Source organism: Puma concolor, chromosome D2 (genome assembly GCF_028749965.1).
Source record: "Puma concolor isolate L17-30 chromosome D2, mPumCon1.1.hap2, whole genome shotgun sequence".
NCBI lineage: Eukaryota > Metazoa > Chordata > Mammalia > Carnivora > Felidae > Puma > Puma concolor.
Genome location: NC_141677.1, coordinates 86,109,055 through 86,135,005, shown reverse-complemented (window position 1 = coordinate 86,135,005; position 25,951 = coordinate 86,109,055). Strand labels below are relative to the sequence as shown.

At 51.3% G+C, this 25,951-nt stretch overlaps 1 long non-coding RNA gene across 1 annotated transcript; it reads left to right on the top strand.

The window, feature by feature from the left end:
* Positions 1-409: 409 nt before the first annotated feature.
* LOC147576239 (uncharacterized) lies at positions 410-13,021 on the top strand. Its single transcript, XR_015241927.1, has 2 exons — positions 410-531; positions 3,808-13,021. It is a non-coding gene; the product is annotated as an uncharacterized LOC147576239 (long non-coding RNA).
* The last annotated feature ends 12,930 nt before the right edge of the window (positions 13,022-25,951 follow it).

The window sequence follows — 25,951 nt, the reverse complement described above, 5'->3', positions numbered from 1 at the left end:
GACCTAAGTGTTGGCTATCGCCCGTGTGAACCTCTGCTTACCTGAAGTCATTGGAGAAATAGAAACCAAGCTTAGTGTTTGACTTGCTTTGTAAAGGTGTGCTTTTCGATTTTTTTTTTTTTAATGTTTATTGTTGAGAGAAAGAGAGCATGAGCAGGGGAGGGGCAGAGAGAGAGAGGGAGACACAGAATCCTGAGCAGACTCTAGGCTCTGAGCTGTCAGCATAGAGCCCACTGGGGTGGGGTGGCGGTGGGGGGGCTCGAACTCACGACTGTGAGTTCGTGACCTGAGCTGAAGTTGGACGCTCAACCGCCTGAGCCATCCAGGCGCCCTGCTTTTCGACTTTTTGTGGTCTTTTCGTCAGGAGAATTCCTGCGCATTGTGCTTCATTCCCTGGTGTAGTCCTTGAACAAGGGCGGAGGCAGAGATCCAGTGGTCGGAACTTACTGTACTTTAGGTTGGTTCGTACAACAGCTGCACCTGCGCTGGATACAAATACGTGATGTTTACCTGGAGAGACACGGCCCCATTGTGAGTAAATTGTGTCAGTGCTGGTAACTAGATGGTGACCTTCCTTGTCCTCGTCCCATTTCCATGGAATGTATCTCTCAAATCCCCCCCTCTGTTGGGCAAATACTTGGGACGTAGTATGGATTCTTACTGCTCCAAGAGGTTGTGTTCTGGCATGAATGGCTTAAAGAAAAAAAATTTGGCTCAAACAGCTGATTGGATCATTTTAGCTAATATTCTGTTTGAACAACAGTATCTATTTGATTAGGATTTTTCCTTCCTTTGTAACTCCCTAGGCTTGCCTCTGTTATGTTTCATAGGAAATGAATCTGTGAGCAGAGAACCTATATTGATATGTAAATACATCATTTTTTCGTTAGTGCTCGATATTCTTTTCATCTAAATTTCAGAAACCGACTTTAAAAAATCAGTTTCCCTTTATCAGTAGTCATTCTCAATAAAACTTTACCCAGGCTTGGGTGATTTAATATTTACACCCACTGTTTCTAAAAGTCTTATGTAAATAAAGATTGAAATGTGAATTTGAAGTCACACCTCTTGATATTTGAACAGACTATAGCTGCGTATATCTTCTTTTTCTAATAATATGGCTAGTTTCTCTCCTAAGCTTTTAAAATAATAAGACGCTATTTTTGTATTCTGGAACATCAAAAGGTTCAGTGTTAAATAAAAAGCAAATAGTATTTTTAGAAATGTGAGATCCCAGGGAGCACTGCTTACCAGGAAATCACCAACAGACAGCAAGTCCGACTTGCAGAAGACTTCATTAGACACACGACTCCATCCACAGACGTGTGCCCGTGCACACAAGTGTGCCCCTTCTGTACCACTGTTCCCGTAGTGGAGCCAGGGTGGTGACCTTGGGTCACAGAGAAGCACAGGGTGCACCGGGGAGTCTGTGGGGCCCTAAAGGGAAACTCCCCTTCTTTGGTGCTCCCCGCCCCCCCCCCCCCATAACCTCCTTTGTGCCTCGTTTTCTGGTGTGGTTCTGACTTGGCGGGACCTCACCTGATCGGCCGGTCCTGCCCTGAGTCCTCAGGCAGCTGTCGCGGCTCAGAGCCCGAGTTTCTGCTGTCATTCTACTCCTGAGCTCTTGGTTTTTAGCACGAATCATTTCTCATGAATGCAGGGTCTTGGCTTCTCGCGTGTGCGGGGACTTCTCGGTCGCCCTTCTCCATCCGCCTTGTCGCTCAGGCTGGCGCGTGGTCTCCCCCCTGTGCGGTCTGTTCTGGCTCCCCTTGCAGCGATCGCCATTTGGGCCTTGCCGCGGGGTCTCTGCTGTCGTGCGTGCTGTTCCTTGGAGGCACCTTCTCTTAGCCGTGCTTCGTCCTGCTCGGGTGACCGACGGCTGCAGTGAAAGTGGCCCCTGTCCTTGTGGTGGGACGTGGCGTTCCGTCCTTTGGGGAGTCCACCCTTCCCCGGGCTGGGGTGCCCCCTCTCTGCAGCCCCGTCCAGGGCTGCGAACCCGGAGGCAGTGCCAGTGGCCACCATCGCCGACGACCTCTCCTCCGTGGGCGGTTCCAGGACTGGGCCACAGCCTGGCCACGACGCCTCCTTTCTCGGGTCAGCTTAGCCCGCTGGGTGCAGGGCCCACGGTGGCCGAGTGGACCGTGGAAACCGTGCCATCCTTTGCAAATTCTAATCCGTTCGATGAAACCCAATAGGGCCGTGAAAGGTCTGTAGGGCAGTCAAATGAAGGTACGTGGTGTGGGGGTGGGGGCACCATAAGGCAGGAAATTGTAGGAAAAGCAGATCTCCCTTGTTCGTTGAGGTGCTGTGTCCTGGCACCAGCTTTCCAAGTGGCATCTGGTCCCCGTCACCCTAGCTCCCCAGTGCACGAGCCCTGCAGGGGCAGGGCCACCTTCAGCTTGTATTGGGTCTGCATGATGGTCGCCTGCCCGGTTTTTCTCAGCTCTGTGCCCCACCTTTGCTCTGCTCTGTGTTGTGGAGACTGTGCTTCCAGACTCCTTGGCTTCTGGTTTCTGACCCTGGACCCTGGAGTGTGAGGGAGGGTGGGGTGGAAGCCAGGGCACCTCTCTCCCCCCACCTCACCCCCAAGGCAGCCTCTCAGCCCCTCCCTCTAAGATGCCAGCTCCTGCAGAGTTAGCCCGCTTGCCCCCAGCTCCTGCCAGGTGGCACGGGCTTCTGGGCTCTGTGGTCATTTTGCTTCCGCTTGTGTTCCGTGCCGGGGCCTGCGGCTGTCTGTGTGGGGGCGTGGGCTTGCCTTGACCTCCCCTGCGGGGCCTCTCTGCTCTTCTGTGAGCGGTTGAAGCCATATTAAATTCCCTGCGTGAAATACCTGCATTCGTTTCTGAACTGTATCCTACTTAATTGCCTGAAGAGTAGACCAGTCCTCTTGGACGACAAAAAAAAAAAAAAAAAAAAAAAAAAAAAAAAGATTGCAGTTTTAAACACGGGCCTCTGGGTCTCTGTTGCCCACCCTCAGGCCTCAGGGTGTGGTTCAGCAAGCGTGGCGTTTCGTAGCACGGGCAGAGCCTGCCCCAGCCCGGAGCTGCCTGGGCGATGTGGTGAGCCTGGGCATTAAATCGGAAGAGTCAGGCCCTTTAATATTGCTCATCACTGGTGGTGTTTGTTCTGTTATCTGGGGTGAGCTGGGTTTTATTACCTAAACTGGTGCTGAATTGCCACATAAAAGCTGATGTGCAAACCACGATGTTTTGGTTTTATGGATCCCCCCCCCCAACACACACACCCCAACAAGTTGATTTTAGATAACAGCCTGTTCATTAGTGATGAGGGCAGGTACTAAGGGAAGTAGACCTAGTAAGCCTCTGTGCTGTTCCCACTCTGACGCTGAAGTCCCTTGACTGACAGTGCAGGGGAGGGGCGGGAGAAGGAGAGGCGGGCGGGGCGTGGGGTGTGTGGTCCAGCCTGTTGTCCAGCCTCCCGGCTGCAGCAGCCCAAGTATGGTTACTCTGATTCTGAATGGATATTCTTGTTTTCTTTGTACTTTTTATCTCCAAATGCGTGACCTTTAAAATATTTGTTTTGTGTTATTTACCCACCTGTCTGATCGGTAAGTGCTTCCTACATCTGTGGCATCTCTGAATACTGGGCTGAGACAGGAACCAACCCAGGGCCCAGGGTGCAGACAGCCTGCCTTTCTCCTGGCCTGCGTCGCAGCGGAGGATGGCTGTGGCCAGGCTTGGCGGTCCAGGCATCTAGCGGGGACGAGGCCGGGATGAAAACGTGGTGTTCTGAGGCAGCCGAAGGAAGATCGATGAGCAGCTGTTTGCTCTTTGTGCCCCATTTCAGCACTAGCTGCTTCTGGTCAGTCCTTCATTCTTATGTCCTGAGAGAGGAAAACACAATCAGGTGGGTTCAAGGGAAATTTCATCGATTATCCCGTGAGAATCAGATCTTGCTTGTGCATTTCCCCAGCTTGGCCAAGGATGCCAGAGTTTGTTGAACCTCGTGCATTCATGCTTGAGGAGAACGGGGTCCACCACGGTGGGCGGGCAGGCGGGCTCCAGCGGTCCCGCAGCCCGCCCCTCCGCCCGCTCCTCTCGGCTGGTCTTTGTGTGTGTTTACAGCCTGCGTGCCGGCCTCACCAGCCCCCCAACCCCGCACATGGCCGCAGAGATCGGCTCTCACCTGCTGAGAGGTGCTGCAGTGAGTGAGTGAGTGAGAGACAGAGAGGTGTCCTTGTGGACATAACTCCCAGATGCCAGGAGAGCGTCTGGGCTCCGACACAGTGCTGAGTTATTCAAACTGGATGAACACGCTGCTGAGAAGAGAGTTTGGCTGTGTCAGTACAGCCAAGTGTGAATCCCAGAACAGATGAGTTTGCATAGACTTCTTACCAAATCTTCAGACTCAGCTTCTGACAGTAAATGTTTTCTCTAGAATACAGCAACCGGGAAAATTGTTTTGTTTTTTTTAACTATGTTACTGAGATCAGAGCCTTCAGATAACTAGAAAAACCAAACAAACATTTCTTTCTTGCAAATAAAATAAGTTAAACCGTGAGGAGATGGTGAATGGATTGAAAACACTTTAAGAAAGATGTAATTTAGACTTGCTAGGGGCATGTTAGGTGCGCTGATGCAAATGTATCCACCTTCTGGTACAGATAAAAGCATGAAATGCATAGTTAATGTGTAATAAGTGAAGAGAGAGAAAACAAAAGCAGGACAATAGATACAGACACATCCCTGGTGGTAGTTATTAAGTCCCCACCTTTGTTGAGTTTTGTCCTAGAGTAGGCCGGGGGGACCGGGGGGTGGGGAGGCTGGGGGACTAGAATTCTGATGTCCAGAGGCAGATAGATGTGACTTTGGCCAGTGGAAGTGTGGGAGCTAGAACCTGGACCCTTGCCTGACGTTCCGAGCCTGGAAGATCTACTTGTCCCTTAAGGGGACTACAAATTAAAACACCAGGCCATACACGGGTGTCTGGGCCCCAGGCTGGTTCTCTTTCTCAGTGGTACAAGAACCAAAAGCAAAGCATGAACATAGAAATAGATACAGACTCTCGAAGTCCATTAAGGCCCTGGATGGTGGCAAATGCAGATCGTCCTGCGGGCACACCTCCGCCATCCAGAGCACACAGGCTGCAGAGGTCAGACAGTCTGCACTGAGGATGCCAGAACAGTTGTCAGAACGATACAAATGACACCCGTAGATCTATGGCTGGGGTGAGGGGGGCGTTGGGGACACATCAGGAATTATAACGAGAATACAAACCCCCAAGACTCTGAAATAGAAAAGAACTTGAAATTTGCCATAAGGCTGATTGTTTTAAACTTAAAAATGATTAAAGAGGAAATAGAGCCATAATCAAAGATGAGTATCGTGTGAAATGAGAATTGGAAGGTTGAAAGAACTAACCTCAAAGTGAGTAACTTGGCCACTGAAGTTAGATGTCGTTAAAGACAGAATCCGTGAACTAGCTTTGTCTGGAGAGGTCATCCAAAGCACCTCACGAGCTTATAAAGAGACAGAAAGTATAGAAGGTGTGATGCAGAGTCTGAGGACAGAATGGAAACCCCATCAGGAAATCCAGAAGGAAGGAGTTTAGAGAAGAGGAGGAAAAAATAATGAAATGACCCGACTTGAAAAGATTCATGGCTTTTGGAAAGATAGTAGCTGAGAATTTTCCAGAATTAAAGGAAAGACCTGTGTAGCCAGACAGTCTTGAAGCAAAAGCACAAGGTGACGAAGGTCACCTGTCAGATGTCAAGATCCATTACAGAGGGATAAGGGTTAAGACGGTGCTGGCCCAGGGATAGAGAAATAGACCAGTGGGATAAAAGGGAGAGCGTTAAACTTGCATATACGGCAACTGCCACCAGTGTAGAGACTCAGCGGCAAGTCAGGCGGGAAGGACAAGGTCTCTCAACTGTGCTAACATACGTGGCCATCTACATGAGGAAAGGTAAGAGCAGATCTCTGCCTCACAGAAATCAATCCTGGGAGGTGGGGGGAAGGTTAAAGACCCTAAATGTCCACACAGAATTGTACAACCTAACAAACTCACTGGGGAAGGATTGGCATATTTGGCTATGCACATAAGCTACGTCGCATGCCAAAATCCCTCCACACTGTTGAAGAAGATCCCATAAAGCAGGGAAGACATTTGTGACATACCAAACAGAGAGTTGCAGATAAATGGACAAAGTGTATGAATTGGCAATTGAGAGAAGAGGAAACCCAATTAGCCAGTAAACATAAACAGATGTTAAGCCTTGCTAGTAATTAAGGGTATCAAATTTAAGCATCAAATTGGCAGATAATAACAACGATAATAGCAAACCTCAGAAGTGTGAAGGGAATGGGACGTCCATTCCGCTAGTCCTCCTCACCTGACTTCGGTCCTACCTCCTTACCCTTTCCCCTGGCTTAGATGGGAAGGTTTCCCAAACTTGATCCCTGTCGAGATGATCGGTAGGAGACTGATCAGGAAAGTTGTTCCGAGTCACTCATTAGAAGCCGACGACAAGTGAGGGCGGGGTGTGGGGTGAAAGGCTCTGCCCACCTCATTCGAGGCCGTGCACATTGACACAGTGAAAGGGAGAGCAGATCCCTGCTAGGGAGGGTGGTGGGCATTCCCTGTGACCCAGAAGATTCTTCCCTGGGAGGAATGCACACAAGGTAATTGTAGTTGCATTGTTTGCCAAGCAAACAGCCAGAAACCCAACTGTCCTGTGGGACAGTGGGTAGGTGAGTTTGGGTATATGAATTTGACAAAGTATCACAGTAAAAATGGATGAACTTAAGGAAACTACAGAAGGATGTGTATAGAATGGTGCCATTTAGATACAATTTTAAACTTGTAAAACATTGGTATTAACTGAAAGAAGACATTCCTGAGAATGAGAAACTTCAGGTTCAGGATGACGAGTTCGTTTCTCCTTAGGGAGTGAGGGCTCAGGATGTACAGGGTGTTCAAGTTGTATCTGTCATGCCCTGTCTCCCAAGCCATGTGGTGCTTCGTGAGGGTGGGTCTGTTTGTGTCTATACCTTTCTTGTGTTCCTGAAATCATGGTGGGTAGGCCTTGCGCATGACCTGTCAGCTCATCTCTCATGGAGCTGCTTAGGAGGCAGGGAGGGGTCATGCTTTGGCCACAGACCTCTCGTTGGTGAAAACAGACACCGGGAGACTTTGGAATAGTGTCTTTGACACGCTCAGAGGACAGGTCCTTTGTGGACATGTGGGCTGGCTGTACTAAGCACGAGGCTAGGATGGCCAGCGCAGTGGGGATGGCAGAAGAGACAATGTAAACAGACCAGTAACAGTGAAACAAATTGGGAAAGTTAGCAAAAAGCTACCATCGCAGATGGCTTCTTAGGTTAAAAAAGTCCTACTTGAAGTAACAGAAGCATGAGTTAACATTAGAAAACCTGCATTGATCAGAGGAGAGAAACCAACGATCATCCAAATCTAAATAAAAGCAGGCTCCAGATCCCACTGATGGGAAGAACTCAGCAAACCAGAACTAGAAGTGTTTATCCTGGGAAGGTTTAGGGTTCGTCACACTGGGTGGAAGCATTTCCGTTGACGAAGAGGGAAACACAAGTTTGCTGCTGTCGCTCGCTCCCTGACTACCCAGGGAGGGGTAATGCTTCCATTTTGGACAACGTGAGATGGGAGAAAAGAAGCAATGGTGTAACAATTGGAAAGGAAAAGATAAGTTTTTATTTCAGATGATACAATTACCCACATAGGAGATCCAAGAGAAGTCACAGATAAAGTGCTAAAACTGATATTCATCGCACTTGTTGGATAGAAGATGAACACTCAAACAGGATAGATGAATGGATAGAGAAACTATAGAGACACTCCATGGAATGTTACCCAGCCATAAAAAAAGAATGAACTTCTGCCATTTGCAACAACGTGGATAAACCTCGGGGGTGTTACGCTGAGTGGGGTAAGTCAGAAAGAGACATACCGTGCAGTCCCACTACTGCGTCGGATCTTTTATTTAAAAACAAAAGCGGCTAATACATACTGAGAACAGGCTGGTGGATGCCCAGGGTAGGGAGTTGGAGAAATGGGTGAAAGGGATCAAAAGGTGAAATGGAAACAAAAATTTCAAAAGACAGCAACAGCAGCAGCAGCGGGTAAGTGGATTCTTTAAAGTCCTCAGACTCCTCACAAGGCAGCCTGCTTGAGATCGCAGCATCCCCTCGAGGTGCCAGATGCCCCTTCCCTAGAGCCCATGCCCGTGAGCTTGAGAGAAAACAATTCTATGATGATAGCCCGATTTTGGAGAGTCCTTGGTGCCTGCTTTTGAAGTCCACGAAAGCTGTGTGTACAGTTTTGTTTTTAGCTTTAAACTCAAGGCTTTTCCTAGAATGTACCTTCCTCCACATTCCCTATTTTTTTTAATGTTTATTTTATTATTTTTGAGAGCGAGAGAGACAGAGTGTGAGCGGAGGAGGGGCAGAGAGAGAGGGAGACACAGAATCAAAAGCAGCTCCAGGCTCCGAGCTGTCAGCACAGAGCCCAACAGGGGCTTGAACTCAGAAACAGTGAGATCATGACCTGAGCTGAAGTTGGACACCTAGCCACCCAAGCCACCCAGGCGCCCCCCTCCATATTCCCTATTTGTAAAATACGGTCTGTTTCGAGCTCAGCAATGTTCCTCTGTATTCCCCTCAGCCCCGTTCCCCATGGACGTGAGTACCGTGAGTCTCCTCGCTCTGGCAGGTGGAGCAGCCTCTGCCTGTTCAGTCTCCATCTTCTTTTCCCCAGCAGGAGCCCCTGACTCAGCCTCGGAAAGGGGAGGAGGTTGTGGGACGCCACCCCGACTTCAGTTCTGCCCACGTGTCCTTTCCCCCTGGTCTAAGTGCACTGCTTCCCAAACTTGATCCTGTCACAGACAATCGGTGGGGAGGATTATAAACCGTTTGCTCATTACTGTTCTGAGTTGATCATTAGAAGCTGTTGCTGAGTACTGCTGAGTACTACTGAGTACTGTTGAGTGCTGAGCTCTGTTCCTATTGCCCACTCCCGCCCCCTGCAAGGGTCTTCACTAGGTAGGCCGGGGCGCGTTCCAGTGCCTGAGAGCTCTGGAAAAGCTGGAGCAGAGGCAGAACGTGATTTCAGGAATCGGGGCTTCTTTGACTTGACGTGGGCCTCGCTGTCCTCAACGACTCAGACTCATACTGACACTTTAACTTCGTAAGGAGGTGGAAAGTTCAAATACAGCATTCCTGAATTTCTCAGCAGTTCGTGCTGGGACCTGGTGGGATGAGGGAGAGCTCACTCCTGGGCGTGCCCCTCCCTGCTGCTCAGTGCAGGCTCTGTCCTGCACGACACAGGGCCCGGGGCACACTGGAAGGGCACGTCCAGGGTCCACCCTCATCCCCTCCCACCTCACCATACCCCTCTCCAGCAAACAGGGTGCTGTAGTGTGATAGTGCTGTGGTCTGTCCTCAGCAGAATGTACCTGCAGAAAAGGCAGACCCAGGCCCAGGAAATAGGCTCTGGAAGCAGAGCAGGGGTGGGAACATCCCGTTGGCCCCGTGGATTCCTTACCCCATGGAGAGGTACAGCCAGGATGGGCTGGGAGGGTTCCTCTGGAACATGAGGCCCAAGGTGGTGGGTACACTGTTAAGGGAGCTTGGATGGAGGGAGAGAGAGAGAAACTCTTAACAGTAATAATTAGGAAACAAATCACACTCCTATTATTTCTTCTGGATGTGAGAATCAGCAAGCCCTTGGACGACTAGAAGGACAGAACAAGAACTTCTTAAAGAGTAAAATCTGTTCCACTCTGAGGAGACGGTGAAGTGCATTAAAAGGCAAGTTAGCGCTTTAAGAAACGATTTAGGCTTCCTAAAGTCTGGATTTGACTTACTGTCCAATATCCTTTAAATTCAGCCTGAAGGATGCCCTTCAGTATTTCTTGTAGGGTAGGTCTAGCTGCAACAGACTTTCTCTGTTTATCCAGAGATATTTACATAGCCCATTCATTTCTGGAGGATAGTTTGGCTGGATATAGAATTCTTGATTGACGGTCTTTTAGCACTTTGAATACACACTGTCACTGCCTTCTGACTTCTGTATTTCTGATGAGAAGTCAGCTGTTAACTTTCTGGAGGGTCCCTCTCCCTCTCTGCCTTCAGGAGGATTTGAGTTTTGACAGTGTTATTCTGCTGTGTTCAAGTCTGGACATCTTTGGGTCTGAGGCCCTCCCAATATTAGAAATGAATAAAAGCTCTCTTCTAAAACATCTCTCTTTTGGTGGAAATACATTGGAGTTGTATTTTATCAAAAGTGGTATATTCCCCCTGTTTCTTATTACTTTTTAAGCCCAGTCAGGCCATAAGGTGTGGTCAGTCAGCATGAGACTCACAGGTAAGGCACAACACCCTCTTCCTGCCTGTCATGTTGGAGACTCAGCGCCCAGATCTCCCCTGTCAGCCACAGGGTGTTGCAGAGTCAGAGGACTAGGACCTTGCTTCTAGATTGGTGATAGGACAGGCTCCTTTTTGGGTGTACCTGTGGCTCAATGCTCCAAGAGGGACATTGACCAAGTGGAACGAATTGAGGAGAGGGAATGGAACGAGGCAGGAACTCCGAGCATTGGCGAAAGGCTTAAAGGAGCAGTTTCTTTGTTTAAGATTCTGGACTCAGTTGGGCGCCTGGGTGGCTCAGTCGGGTTGGGCATCCGACTTCAGCTCAAGTCACGATGTCGCAGTCCATGAGTTCGAGCCCCGCGTCGGGCTCTGGGCTGATGGCTCAGAGCCTGGAGCGTGCTTCCGATTCTGTGTCTCCCTCTCTCTATGTCCCTCCCCCGTTCACGCTCTGTCTCTCTCTGTCTCAAAAATAAATAAACGTTAAAAAAAAATGTAAGATTCTGGACTCAGCCTTCATATTGACGTGGCTCCGTCTGTCTCATTGTCCTGAGTCTTGTCCATTCTGCCTCCAGCACATCTTCAGATAACCCCATCCAGTGGAAAGGGGGCGGCTGGGGGCTGAAGGGAGACCTCTCAGCAAAACATTTTTTTAAAAAAATTTTGGTATTTGGGCCACATGGTGGTGGTGCTATTGGCAGCAGTAATGATGATATGATGATGATGATGATGATGATGAAGAAGAATTAAAGAGCCTGATCTAGTCCCCTCCCCCCGGGATGTCCCTCCCTCAGGAGAGGCCCCATCTTGCCTGGAGTCTTGCCTCCTGGCCCTGTCCACTGCACTCCCTCTCCCAGAGCATCTCAGAGTGAGCTTCCCAAGCTCTGTGTGACCCCATCTCTGCCACTTCCTGTGCCTGGGGCAGTGCTTCCTCGCCCAGGCTCCTGCTGCTGAGGGGCTCAGGACAAGAGCTTCCTGGCCAGAGAAGTTGGGGAAGTGCTATGTCCTTTCCCCATCTTTTGGAGAGTTGATGGGTAGTAGGTGATTAAAGAGCCCAAGAACCACAGTAAAGACTCTTGTTTAAATGTCCTTTTATAAAGGGATGCTTGTTACACATGCAGTGCAGAGGCTATTTTGGGAAACAGAGGCCTGTTGAATAAATTCAACACCTATAAATTTCACAATCTGGGCACAGCATGGCATTCCAGATAGATCCCCTGTCCCTGCCTGTGTGTGCTGTGAACCCTGGCTTCAGTCATCACAGATGACTTCCCTGGTTCTGGGACATTCTTTTTTATTTTTTTTATTTTTAATTTTTTTTTTTAATGTTTAGTTTTGAGAGAGAGAGAGCGAGGACGAGCGGGGGAGGGGCAGAGAAAGAGGGAGACACAGAATCCGAAGCAGGCTCCAGGCTCTGAGCCGTCAGCACAGCCTGACGAGGGCTTGAACTCATGGACTGCGAGATCATGATCTGAGCTGAAGTCAGATGCTTAACCAGCTGTGCCACCCAGGCACTCCTGGTTCTGGAACATTCTGATCTGTTCTCATTGCCGGTGAGCCCTCTCACCTTGTAAGATTGCGTTCTGCCTTCTTGGTCCACTAAAATACCTGTCCTGTGTAAAGCCTTTGCTGACTGCTCCTTGGGTAGAGTCTGAGATCTCCAGAGCATCTTATTCCAATCTGCCGGCATGATCCATCCTTGTGAAACATGCTCACAAGCCCGGGCGCCGCTTCCCCCGCGTGGGCCAGTCCCAGGTCTTTCGTGTTGGGTCCCTGTGGCTCAGGGCAATACCTACCTTCGAGGAGATGGACACCATCGTGGACCAGACCGCTTTGTCCCCTCCACTGCCCGGCCCAGCCCACCCTTCCCGGCCTCCACAAGCCCAGGGAGCCACTGGCATCGTGATGTGGTCTTGGAGAGCAGGGCTCCCCTGCCAGCTGCTGTCATTGGGCCACGGATCCACACTGCTCTCTGCTGGGACGGTGACCAACTGGGACGAAGGTTTCTAGACTCTGGACAAGACCTCTCACTTCACGGTGGCACAGTGTCGGGCCACCTGTCTGCCCCTAGCCATCTGGTCCTTCCCAGTTATCTCTGCGGGCAAAGGCGAGGAAGCCTCAGGTGGGATGGGAAGAAGCCCTGGACTGTTACCAACTGGGGTTACTACCCCTGACGGGAACCACTACAGCTTCTCTGTGTTGGGTTCCTATTCAGTATTTAGTCAACATTGTTTGAAAAAATTCTATTTCACGGGATGCCTGGTTGGCTCAGTCAGTTGAGCGTCCAACTCTTGACTTCGGCTCAGGTCATGATCTCACAGTATAGGAGCTCGAGCCCCGCGTCGGGCTCTGTGCTGCTGACAGTGTGGAGCCTGCTGTGAATCCTCTGTCTCCCTCTCTCTCTGCCCCTCCCCTGCTCGCACTCTATTGCTCTCTCTCAAATAAATAAACATAAAAAAATAATTCTATTTTACGAATATATAAGTTATATTTTCAGTCTCTTTGTTTTCCTTCATAGCATGTAGGAAAGAAGAAAAATGTTTATTTGAGAACATTCTATGTAACAGGCACCGTAGGAAGTGCTCTAAATATGTTTTATCATATGTTCTGGATACTCTGTAAATGTAGATTCACCTCAGAGATAAAACATTCGTACAAGTGTGCGCCCTGTCGTTCTAAACGCAGTGCTTTGTGTCAGTGGACAGACAACCGCAGCAAATTACTTCCCACGGTGTACTTTTGTGTCATCGTAGGGACATCTTAGCCACACGGAGAACTATTAGAAGGTGCAAGCGGGAAGGCTCCGGTCTGGGTTCCAGCCATCCACGTGCCGGCGAGTGTCGTGTCCTGGACGGACGTGGGCGCCCACCTGTTCACGCTGCCGCCCGTTGTCCTCTCGCTCGGGTGACCCCCGTGTCCACCACGCCAGAGCCAGGAGGACCCCGTCCCCTCAGAGGAGCCTTCCGACCGTTGTTACCTGCCACAGCCTCCTTTCAGATGCATCGTTTGCATCATGTCAAAGTTAAAAAAAGATCCAGTGTCAGATTCCCTATGAGGTTTGAGGGCCCAGTGGCTCATGGAGCTTCGTCCGGGCTCTTCCGCCAGGCTTTCTGGTTGTTTTGTGGGTGTGTCCAGGGCTGCTTGTGCTCTTTTTTAACTAAAAGACTTATTTTTATATTTAAAATACTCTATAATCTTAACCTGGATTTTACTAAATGCTGGTATCCAATCTGTTCCGTGTAATTCCCCAACCGAAGTTGTCAGGCACAGGGCTTCCTTTATATTAAAGTGAAATTTCTTACTTCTCTCGGGTTTTCTATGCATCGTCGGGGTGTGCAGACTGGCGTCATTTTCCCTGGGTCTGAGGGCTTCCTGACACGTCCTCGTACTTAGTAGGCAAGGTCCTCTCGAAACTACTGGGTTATAGGACGACTCTGGCTCTTTGCCCTCCCAAAGCCCGAGTGGCACGGCGTCCCTGCACCCTCCGTTTTCATCGGTAACCCCCCGGCCGTGTTCTGTGCCGGTGCCCACCCCAGCACTGACATTCGAAAGAGCCGGTCCGCAGTCCCGTGTGTGGTTGTGGAGGGACTTGGTGTTGCACAGAAGGGCAGAAGACTGGGCGTTGGGAGGAGACGAGGCCAGTACCCGTGGTGACGTGGCTTACCCAGAATCTCAGGCGCACCGCTGTGTCACGGGGAAGAGATCAGACTGTTCTGCCCCCGGCGGCTTGGAGGTCACCAGTCATTCAGCCCTGGGTCAGGGCACATACCTGGCCTGAGACGAGACCGCAGTCCTCACCAGGCAGCCAGGGCTGAGAGCCATGAGGCTGAGATTTGTGTCCTTAGAATACGTGCTTCTGAGGACCTTCCTCACACTCCTCTCTTCAGAGTGAGACGCATCTGAGCTCCCAGGGAAACAGTGGGAGTTCTGGAGTCCTTTGGTTCACGTTTCTGGTGGGTGAGCTTGACCTTCCCCCAGATTCACGGGGACAGGAGGTGGCCACTTAGTTACTCGTTGTTTTGGTAATTACCCGTCGCCCACACATCACCCCAGCTCTTGACATGAACCGAAAGCTTTTTCTGTGGACACTAAGCCCCGGGCATCCTCCTGCCTGGTGGAAAGCAGCTCCGTTCAGAGCCAGACACACTGGGTGCAGGTTCCCCGTCCCCCATGGCGTCTGGCCTCATGAGCCAGTCAGCAGCGTCCTGGAGCCTCGTCCTCCCCGTCCCTCTGTGGGGGGTGGCGGGAACATGAAGCACGGGCGTGCACAGACGGCCGTGGTGACCTCACGGTGTCCTTCCTTGTGCCCCACTGCACAGCCCTCCAACCCCAGAGAGGCCCTCTCCTCTGGAAAAGCAGAAGGGCACGAGAGCGCAGAGTGGCAGTGCGAATGACAGAGGCCGGGGTGATGCCGACCTGCAGTTTTGTCTCGAGTCCCTGTAGATCTGAGACGGCGGAGGGAGTGCTCACCGCGGAAAAGCCTGTCGGCAGGGCGCTTGGGAGGGGTGGTTTCAGTGCATCCTCCCCATTCACGTCCCAGAGTAGAACGCTGTGGGGTCCCAGGCTTCCAGAACCATCTTGGTCCCCATCCCCGGACCCGCCCTAGCCCAGCCTCCCCCCGACCGGCCACCGCACTCCAACCTGGCCTCTGGCCTCCCCCTCGGCTCTGAGCGGGCCCCTGCCCCTGCCCGGTCCCCTCGTTTGGGGCCCTGCAGCTTGTGAAGTGTCCAAGTAAGGCTTTGCTTCTTATTGGCCGCTGCATGACTACAGAAGTAATGCGTGTTCATCGTACAAGGTGGGCAGCGAAGACAGGAGCCCAGAAACCACTCGCCCAGGTGGCCGCTGTCGGCCTGCCGGACGCGGGCTTCCCTTCACGGCTAACCGTGTGCTGCGTGGGGGCCGCGTCCCCGTCCCTGCAGGAACACGTCCTCATGAAGGTAACAGGGTACTCCATCCTGGAAGGCACAGGCCGTCGTCGGGACAGCTCGGGCACGATGTGCCCGTTTTGTTGGGACAGGTGGTTTTTAAAGCCTGTAGGTAAGTGTGGGGAGGTCTTTTTAATGTTTGCAAAATGAAGTCTGGGCCAGGATGTGCGGCTTGACGGGCCCGGGGCACGGCTGCTCGGCCTGCTGGAAGAGCTCCCGGTGCCGCCTGCACCCCACCGCAGCCAACCCCCCCCCCCCCGCCAGCCCCCTCTGGCGGCCTGGCCAGCCAGGCCAGCCACCCCCCCCCCCCCCCGGCCAGCCCCCGCTGGTGGCTCCCTGCCTGGTCACCACCCCCTGGCCAGCCCCCGCTGGCTGCCCCCCCGTCAAGTCAGCACTGCAGGTACTGAAGCACATTAGCTAATAGGCAAAACCCGCACAGATCCCACTAAAGCTGGTTTTGACACCCCGTGACGAGCGTGAAACGTGGCTATCCCTGTAGACTGCTTCGTCTTTGTTTTCCTGTCGGGGTGGCGGTGGGGGTGGGCGGAGGTTCCCTTACATCCCAAGGAAGCAGGCTGGGCCTGTATGTATGTGCATTCCCATTAGATACATTGTCAGTGTATCCCTTAATCACTGTCATTGTTTATATTTTGTGTGGGGACAAAAATACCTCTTATCGTCTCACAAAATAAGTTTATAGTGGCTTCTAAACCAACAGATTATACAACTTTCAGAAACTTCAAAAGCAAGGGAAATGGTTAACAAAGAGAGTAGCATCATTTGAAATGTCTTGCCTCCTTTTAAAATATGGTTTAATTATAAATTTCTTTCTAAAACATTTAAAATTATACATCAATTCCATACTTACTACAGAAGAAAACTAATGTTATAGATAAAATGAAATACAAATATAAAAGTCTCCCAGAATCCCATCATTCCCATACCATGACTGATGTTAGCATTTCTATGACTATCCTTGTAAAACCTTTGCTCCATAAGCATACACTCCCACAGACGCGTCCTTTGATGTTAACGTCACGTCTGTCTTTTCATGTCAATAAATGTGTACTGGGTCATGTCCTTAAATGTCTGCACAATGTCCCATTGGGTGGATAATGCCACAGTGCCTTTGTCCGGTCCCTCTGTACTGCCTGTGTAAGTTCATTCATTTATTCATTTACTCATTTATCTACTTGCTATTACGAAAATTGCCAGATAACCATTCTCACACATTTTTATAAGGTTTCCCATTTATGTTCATAAGAGAACATTCTGTAAGTTGAATCGGTGAGTCAGAGGGTACATTCTGGTTTTCTGCCCTCTAGCAGGTTCGTCCCAAGAGCCTACTTCCTTCTCTTTGACCGATACTGGGCAGAGCCTACTCTGTTTTTGAACTCAGGACATTATGCACACACCCAGAAGTCGGCAGAAGAAACAGTACAAGGGACATCCTCAGCCCTCCATGCCCAGCAGAGGTCAGCCCCCAGCCTGCTCTGCCTGCCCGCCCCTTCCCCACGCACTGACTGGAAGCAGGTCCCAGGTATCCATTCACCTGTAATAGTTTCCGTACAGCCTTCCCAGGGATGTTTAAAAAGCAGAGCCACACTATGATGGTTCCTCCTCAAACAGATTATGAAATCTCTAGTCTCTGGTTACATTTCTGCATGCTTTATCAATTTCATAAACGTTTGTTTCTATTTTGTCTGTTTTTTTTACGGCTTGTCTGAGTTGGGATCCAGATAAGGTCCACATGTCCGGCCGGTTGATGAGTTCTGTTTTTTCTGATCGAGGGTCTCCCTTCCTTTGTTCCCCCTTGGACTGTATTTTCAAGAAGCTGGTTTGTTTGTAGGGCTTGTGTTGAGATTTTGCTAATTGTGAGTCATGTTTTTACTTGCTCCTCTGACCTCTGTATCTCCTGCAAGTTGGTAGATGATCCCCAGGCTTGATCAGATATGAGTGGGGGAGGGATAGAGAGCGAGAGAGAGAGAGAAGGAGACACAGAATCTGAAGCTTAATCCAGGCTCTGAGCTGTCAGCACAGAGCCCGACTCAAGGCTCAAACCCACAAACTGCAAGATCATGACCTGAGCCAAAGTCAGACGCTTAACCGACTGAGCCACTCAGGCACCCCCCAGAATTTCTTTTTTGATCCTTGCCTTTCTGGTCTTTGTCCTGCTTTCCATTTAGTGGCCATGTGCCGCTTACTGTGAACTTCCCATCTTTGCCCATATTTCTACTGGGACCCGTGTCTTATTTAGTTTTAAGAATTCTTCATATACTAAGGCTAGTAGGTCTGTTTTTCTCTCATATATTACAAATACTTTTCCCACTTTATAATTTTTCAGTTTCTTTTCACTGATGCTTATGGTACCATTTGCTACATGGAAGACTTAATGGTCGTATCTGTCAGCCTCTTTTTCTCTGGTTTCTAGCCTGAGAGTCATTCAAGTGAGGCCTTCATTTCTCCCAAATTCTGTACATTATCTGAATTGATATGCAAATCATGCATCTACAGCTTTGCGTGACTCTCCTGTCATTGTAACATTTAAAACTTTGCTGTAGCTAAAAATTGGGGGGGGAGGGGGGTTGCGCAAAGAGTGATATGTCTACCTTGATTTCTTCCCCGACATTAACCATTTATTCTAACCACATTTGCCTCCACTGACTACAAATTCCATTTCTACTATGTGTGGGGTTGCTTGTGTGCTTTCTCTTGTTCTTTGATCTTTCTCATCTGCTGGCTGTGGCATCGTGTGCTTCGGGGGGGGGGTGCGTGTGTGCGTGTGACTTTTGTTACTGAGACATAACACGTGCAGAAAGGTGACAAAGCCAGGGCCCAGGCCTGGGTCCCGTTCTCCTGGGCACGGGCTACTTCTCCGTCATCGCCTGTCATTTGTCGGAATGCTGCTGACTGTTCTTGTGTGCTTATTCGTCTAGATCGACTTCAGAATCATTTGGTCAGACTTCACAAACAAAAGCCACATGAGACATCAGTCGGATTTCTGCTGAATTTGCTATTAATTGCAGGATAAGCAGCCACTTTCCAGTATTGAGACTTCCGCTCAGAGACACGGCATTGTGCCGCGATCAACACTCTTGTGTGTGTACGTGCTTCCTTTTCTCCCTGTTCTTGGTTTTTGTCTTGTTAGCACAGGTCTTGTACTTTAAACTCAACCCTGGGTATCTTTTTTTTTTTCCCATTAAGTTTTCTCATTATAACTGTCTTACCAGATCATTTCCTGGAAACTGGCTGTTTAAAACTGAATAGTGCAGTTTTCTTCCCCCAAGTGCAATGGGAAAGAAACAGTGTACTGAGTGATCATTTGTAATAACCCAAAACCCTTTGGGGAAACAAGTACCCTCACTGTGCTAATAAGGACAGCGGCTGAGCAGGGCCCAGTCACCCACCCGCGGCCAGACTGTGGTCCGAACGGGCCCCTCCAGACCCCAGCTCCTCAGGCTGCACGTGGATCCCAGGGGTGGGGCGGTCTGGTCCAGACGCAGACACCAGGTCTGGGGAGGGTCCCTGCGTTCTGCATTTCCGTAGCTCCCAGGAAATGCCGCCCGCCACGTTCCGGGAATCTGGGCATACCTGAGTCATTTAGGTTGTGACACGGGAACTTTGGGGCAGACGGCTCCTCTGTGCTATGTGGAAAGTCTCTCCAGTGTTCTGGAATAAGTTGAATAGTATACTTCGCCGGACTAGGCAGCCTGCAAGCCCACTACCGGAAGTAGTGGGGTCTGGTGCGTCTCAGGGCCTGGGGCAGGCACCTGCCTGGGGTTCCCCTGCCGCTTCCGACTCTGACCCTGTGCCTCAGCCTCCTCATCTGGAAAATGGGGACAACAACAGCGCCCACCTCCTAACTCGCGGTGGGCAGCGAGCGATGGCATGACCTATTAGGTGCTTTGCACGGGGCCTGGCACTTGTGACCGTGATTGCGTACACACGCGTGGGGCCTTGGACCCCAAGGCCCCGGGTCCCAGGATGTCAGCGACAGAGCTGAAAAGCCTCACTCTCTCTGCCTTTGACTTCGAAACTGTGGTGAAGGCCGCTCCCCCCCCCCCCCCGCCCGGTGGCAGGCCGCGTGGAGAACGCGATTCCAGACCTCATCCCAGGACCTGCTGCCAGCTCATGACCAGGACTCGTGATTTCTGCGTGCACTTTAGCACCTTGGGAAACGTCTGGCCCGTCGGTTCCTTACCAGTACGTATGCATATGTGGGGAGGATTGCCAGCCAGCCACCTTACACCATCACTTCAGCAGCCTGGCAGGAAGACAGGGCCGTCTGGCGCAAACTTAGTAGGGTGCAGAGGGACAGGCGGGGAGTTGCTTAGCGGGGACAGAATTTCTGCTGGAGAAGAGAAAACGGTTCTGGAGATGGATGGAGGTGATGCATGCCCAGCAGGGTGAACATGCTTCATGCGGCTGAAATGCACACTTAAAACAGTCCAATTTATGTGTTGTGTATTTTACCACAATAAAACAAATCCAGTCAAGACTTACGATGACTCAGTCTTTTCCTTCTCTGTGACAAATGGAGGCATTTCTTCTCTCCCATGAGTCATCAGCTGTGGTGCTCCAAACCCCAGTCACTCACTTCCTACTTCCTTTTCCTCCTCCAGCCTCTGAGGACCCTGGGGTGACCTGGGGACTGGACAAGCCCTCATCCTCAGTCCTATCGGTACAGAGAGCTGGGGATGACTCTTTGATCCCCACATTTGGGGGCACACGCCCTGACGGGGGTTTGGACGGACACCACTCCTCCTGGCCATACTGCGACGTCCTGCAGGGGTTACTGGGGGAGGCTGGCTGGATGGCAGGGGCAGTGGCAGTGACCCAGTGACGCCCGTCACACAGGGGTGTGCTGTATCGTGCTGCAGGGGAGGGTCACAGGCAGCAGCGGCGTGGGTCAGGTTGGCCCTTCCCTCTGTGACACGCGGGAACGGCACAGGGCACAGCCGGTCCAATGAAGACAAAATGGAAAGTCCACTCGGAGCGCTGAGCTCCGTGTACATTTCTGCTAGGAAGGCGTCTTCTCGGACGCCTAATGTTTCGTCTTAGACCCGCCCCCTGCCACCAGGCTCCGCCGCTGATGTCGAATGTAAGTAACCGTCTGGCTCGAGACCTCAGCAGTGACACCCTCTAGGTGAGCGCCGGGATCCGTTCCGAGGCCGAGCTCCTTAGTTCCCAGTCCCCCTGTGGGCAAACAGCTCGATGTCCAGTGGAGCCCGGACCGGACGGCGGGTCGGCTTGATGTACCGGCCGTTTCTGAGCAGCTGGACGGCTGGGCTGGGCTGGTGGAGGCCGCGTGCGCATGACCAGGGCGGGTGGGGGGCCGGGGACAGGTGACTGGGTACCTCTGTGGTGACTGCTGGGGCCGGATGCAGAGGGTGGGTTTGCGCTTCCCGCCCTCGTGGACTCGGCCAAGGGTTCTGCCCGCCCATCCCTTCCGGGCCCTGCACTCCAGGGTCTACACCTCCTCCCAGGGCCAGTGCCACAGGTGTGAGCCAGCTCAGGTGCCGCGCCCAGTGTGTCCGCGATAAACGCTCCTGCGTGCGAACTGCATGTGTGTGGTTCTCCACACCCCCGCTTCCTTCATCCCGGTAGACAGGAGAGAGAGGGGAGCTTTGGGGGCGCGGGGAGCAGCCTTCATTCGGGGACGGGAGCCCAAGCACTCGGAACGGCTTGCTCAGGCCAGTAAGGGGTAATTGTACGTTTATAAAATGCAGTGACTTTTTAGCTGAAGTTCAGGGCAGACAACAACAGACAAGTTGTTTACTGGCATCTAAATTTACTTACATGAAAATAATTACACAAATAAAAACTTAAATCAGGTTTAGTTATGACCTCTGTGAAAAGGAATAAAATTGGGGCCCCTGGGTGGCTCGGTCAGTTGACCATATGACCCTTGACCTTGGCTCAGGTCATGATCTCAGGGTTCATGGGTTCGAGCCCTGTGCCAGACTGTGTGCTGACAGCATGGAGCCTGCTTCAGATTCTGTGTCTCAACTCTCTCTCTGCCCCTCCCCTCTGCTTGTGCGCGTTCTCTCAAAATGAATAAACTTAAAAAGAAAAAGAATAAAATTACAAGAAAAGATGTAGCCATCAACATAAACGTATACATCAACTAAAGTGATCTTTTTGGTCGTTCTCATGGTGAGGCCCATTACTCCTGTTTCAAGAAACCCAGTTCAGTGACGATCTAAATCTCTTAATTTTTAAAAACATTCTTGACAGGCCCCTTAATAATTAATTCGAATTAGCACAAGAAACTCACCTCTGGGGTCATCAGTGTCTTTTCTAGTCCCTGAAAGTTGTCGATCATGAAAAAGGACTTATGGCCATTTGTGCGTCTCCTTTGGAGACGTGTCTCTTCTGGTCCTTGGCCCGTTTTTAAATGGAGTTATTAGCTTTTGTGCTGTTCAGTTACAGGAGTTCCTTATATAGTTTTTGAAATCAACCTCTTATGAGACGGACGGTTTGCAAATACTTTCTGCCATTCTGCACGATGCCTTTCCACCTTGCTGACGGCATCCTTTGCCGTGTGGAAACTTCTTGGTTCCACATGGTGCTCCTCGTTTATGTTTGCTTCTACTGCCCCTGCTTTCGGCGTCTGGTCCACGCCACATCACATCGCGGCCAGAATCGATGTCGTGATGCTTTTCCTCTGTGTTCTCTTCTAGGAGTTTGAACTTCAGGTCTTATCTGTAGGTTTTCAATCCACTTGGAGTTGATTTCTGTGTGCGGTTTAAGCAGTTTCATTGTTCAGCATGTGGCTGTCGGTTTTCCCAGCGCCATTTGCTGAAGAGACTCTCCTATCCCCGTTGTGTGATCTTGGCACCTCGTTGAACGTCACTTGACTGTATATGTGTTTGTTTCTGGCTCTCAATTCTGAAGTTCCACTGGTCCATATGTCTGTCTTTATAGCAATGCATGCTTTTTGGTTTCTGTCACTTTGTACTATATTTCAAAGTCAGGGAGTATGATGGCTTCAGCAGGTACATGAAAAGATGCTCAACATCGCTCGTCATCAGGGAAATAGAAACCAAAACAGCGAGATACCACCTCATACCTGCTGGGATGGCTGTTACTAAAAAACCAAGAGACAACAAGGGATGGCGAGGTGCGGAGAAATTGGAACCCTTATATACTGTTGGTGGGAACGCAAACTGGTGCGGCTCCTGTGGAAGACAGTACGGAAGTTTCTCAAAAAATTAAAAATACAGCTACTATGTGATCTGGCAGCTCCGATTCTGGGTATATACCCAGAAGAGTTGAAATCAGGAGTTTGAAATGATTTTAGCACACCCACATACATAGCAATATTATTCGCAAGAGCCGAGACGTGAACAGTCCTAATGTCCGTCAGCAGATAAACGGGCAAAGAAAATACTGTATATACATACAGTGGAATATTATTCAGCCTTAGAAAAGAAGGAAATCCTGCATTATCCAACGACATGGATAAATCTGGAAGACACTATGCTGAGTGAACAAGCCAGTCACAGAAGGACAAATGGTGCACGGTTCCGCTTAAGTGAGGTATCTAAAATAGACTCATAGAAGCAAAGAATAAAATGGTGGTTGGACGTGAGGGGTTGTTGCCCATGGGGTACAGCTCCAGCTACGCAAGATGAATACGCTGTAGATGTTGTACCGTATTGCACACCTGAAGATCCGAAAGGCTAGATCTCGTGGTAAGTATCTAACCACAGTAAAATTAACAAACAAACACTGACCTGTTGCAGCAGGAGCGCTTGGGAGAGAGGGTTGTGCTCACTCTCGGTCTCTCCCTTTGGGTCCAGATGCGGCCGCTCCCCTGGGAGGGTCCTCTGTTCTATGGCCGCCACTGGAGGCTGTTCTGCTACCCCCCACGGCCAGGGAGGTTAGGGAAACACCATGACAACAGAGGAGGGGGAGACTCCTCGCAAGGACCCTGTGTCTCCCCACGTGGTTCCACTTACAGCATGGTTTCGCTGGCATCCGGGTAATTGATAGATGCGCTCAGGACCTGTGAGCCCAGAGTTGAGGCTTCAGAGATGCCCATGCTGGCTGCTGTCCCGTCCAGACCGCAGATTCCTGCAGCGAGCCATTTGTCCCACGGCAAAGTCCTGACAGGGTGGACGTGCCCCCAGGAGGCCCCGGCATGTCCTGGCTTTTATCCTGGAGAACACCACCCTGGACAGAGAGGCTAGACCAAGAAAATCTGACTCACTGTCCCCGAAAACCCCCAAGAACGGCAGTTGTGGCCTCCGCAGACTTCAGAAGTCCCACAGCAGCGGACCAGCATTTACCTGGTGTCATGCTGTGCACCAGTCCAGGAACCTTTGGGTCTTAACAGAAAATGACATATTGATACAACTCGTTTAAATTGTAAGATCGTCCGATTTGCCCCCAGACACGGTGTTCGGATTTGCTGGCGAATGTTTATGATGCAAACGGGCTCCACCGATACCGGACTGGCACGAACAGGTGTGTTTGGAAAACATTCTTAGGACGTGTATTTTTTTCTCCAAGTTAGTGCAGGAATTTTCAAATGCTCTGCCGGTGCTTAATTTGTCCATGAGGCTGTGGTGACCCTTCTGATCCTCAGGTGACCTGGTCTAAACTCCTACTGTAATCCTGTATCCTTGTAAGAATGCTCCTCATGTTGGAATAGGCAGAGGTATCTGTGATGAGACAGTGCAGACCTGAGGCCACTCGCTCGGGGCCTCCTTGCAGCCAGGCCAGGCCTGGAGCCCCGGCTCCATCCGACTTGTCCTGGTCGCTTCCTCCAAGGCGTTGTCTCCTTCCACTGACTATCCTGTGGAGGCACCGAATGTTGGGGGGCTTTGGCTGGTGCTCCTGCCTCCCATGGGCAGCTCCGAGCCAACGACTGACCTGTGTGGGGTCCACAGACCCCCTCTCCCTCACCTGCAGGTGCTAGAGCACACTCGAGCTCCCGTGGAATCAGGCCCTTGTCTACGCACGTCTTTCTCCCGGACACCCTGGGGGAGGCCGGCCTTGGCGGGCCAGGACTCCATCCCACACACCCGTAGCTCTGTTGATCGCCCCCCCCCCCCCCAACCATGGCCCTGAGAAAGGTGCCGCCATCCATTTTGGAGACGAGAAAGCGTGGCTCATAAAACTGAATGGTGTAGCCAAGCGAGGTCTGTGCTGGACTTGAGCAGGAGGCAGGGATGGGCTTTGCTCAGTGGTGCCCAGAGCTGGGCAGGGCACCCTGGCACCCACAGGGTCACTTTGAACTGATTTTAATGACCCTTGAGAGCTTCAGGAGCTCCGGCCACCGTGAGGCCCCCACACCGTGAGGCCTGCGGTGTGCTCGGCCAAGACAGCTCTGCGAGGCGTGTGAGGGTCTGAGGGACCCTTCTGGCTCCTTGGACCTATGCCCCCAGCTTGTGTCTCTCCCAGGTCAGAGTCCACCACCTGCTCCCTGTTTCTGAACCTGCCCTGAGCCGTGTCTCCCATGTCCTGATGACCCCTCTCCTCTGTGAAAGACACATGTGCATGCTGAGAGACCACAGAACACCTCCCATGACATTTGAACCCCCTCCCCCCCCCCCCCGATTTCATCACCGATGATAGTCTGTTTCTAATGTGTTTCTCTGTTTCTCAGCTTTGGTCCTGAGCAGCACACAACTGAGTATCTTGAATTTTTCATTTAACATTTTAAACGTTTCTTATGACTTTCAGATTCTCTGTGTTACTTTAGGGAAGTCCTCAAGGTCTAAACCCCAGACTCAGCCCAGCCAGGGGGAGGCCCTCCCTCCCAGAACTGAAAGAGGCACTTACCGCGTGTTACCTGAGAAAGACTTGTCACTCTGGCAGCACAAGCACCAAGCCACGAAGGATGACTGCGGAGTCAGAAACCGTCCTTGGTGACAGCGTGAGCCTGGCTGCCTCTGCAGGGAGCTGCCTGCCTCGACCACAGGGTGCCTGAGCACCTCCCAGGAGCTGGGGAATAGCACATCCCTGGGCAGGGTCCCCTGGCCCCCACGTGGGAGATCAGGACCTGCCCACTGTGTCGCACACCATGCTCAGGGAGTCACAGCCCTGCCCCGGAGGGTGTGCTCTGCACATGGGAAGGAAGAAAGCAGCAAAGAAAAGACAGAGTGGGGAGGAAAGGGAGCCCCCGCCAGCTGGGTCTCCGCCCACCTGCCCCACTGGCCCCTGGCTGGTGGGTAAGGCGCCCACGGGCTCATCCTCCACCCTCGGCCTCAGTGGGTGGCTCCGGGGAGGGGACATGGCCGTTGCAGCCCTTCCCTAGCTCCACTGTCCCACAGCGCGGAGAGGGAACTGGGCAGCTCCCTGCAGAGCATGTCAGTGATGAGCCAGGAGTGGAGGAGAAACAAATTATGTTCTGCTGGAGGAGAGGCGGCGAGACCAAACAGCCGGCCGCCAGATTTGAGCACACACTTCTCTGAGCTTCTAAGGCAACAACGAGGACAGACTGATGTATATCCCCTTGGCCTGGAGAAAGGAAGCAGCACGCTTTTTCTTGGAGAGAAATTGTATTATTTCCCTGGAGCCAGATCAGAAAGAATCCTTCCAGTGGGTCTTTATGTAAACGTCATTGATGGGAGGTGGGGAACATCCCCCACTCGGGGCACCAGAGGCCAAGGCAACGGTTGTACTATAAATGTGTGAAGGCGTGCCTCCAGGAGCCAC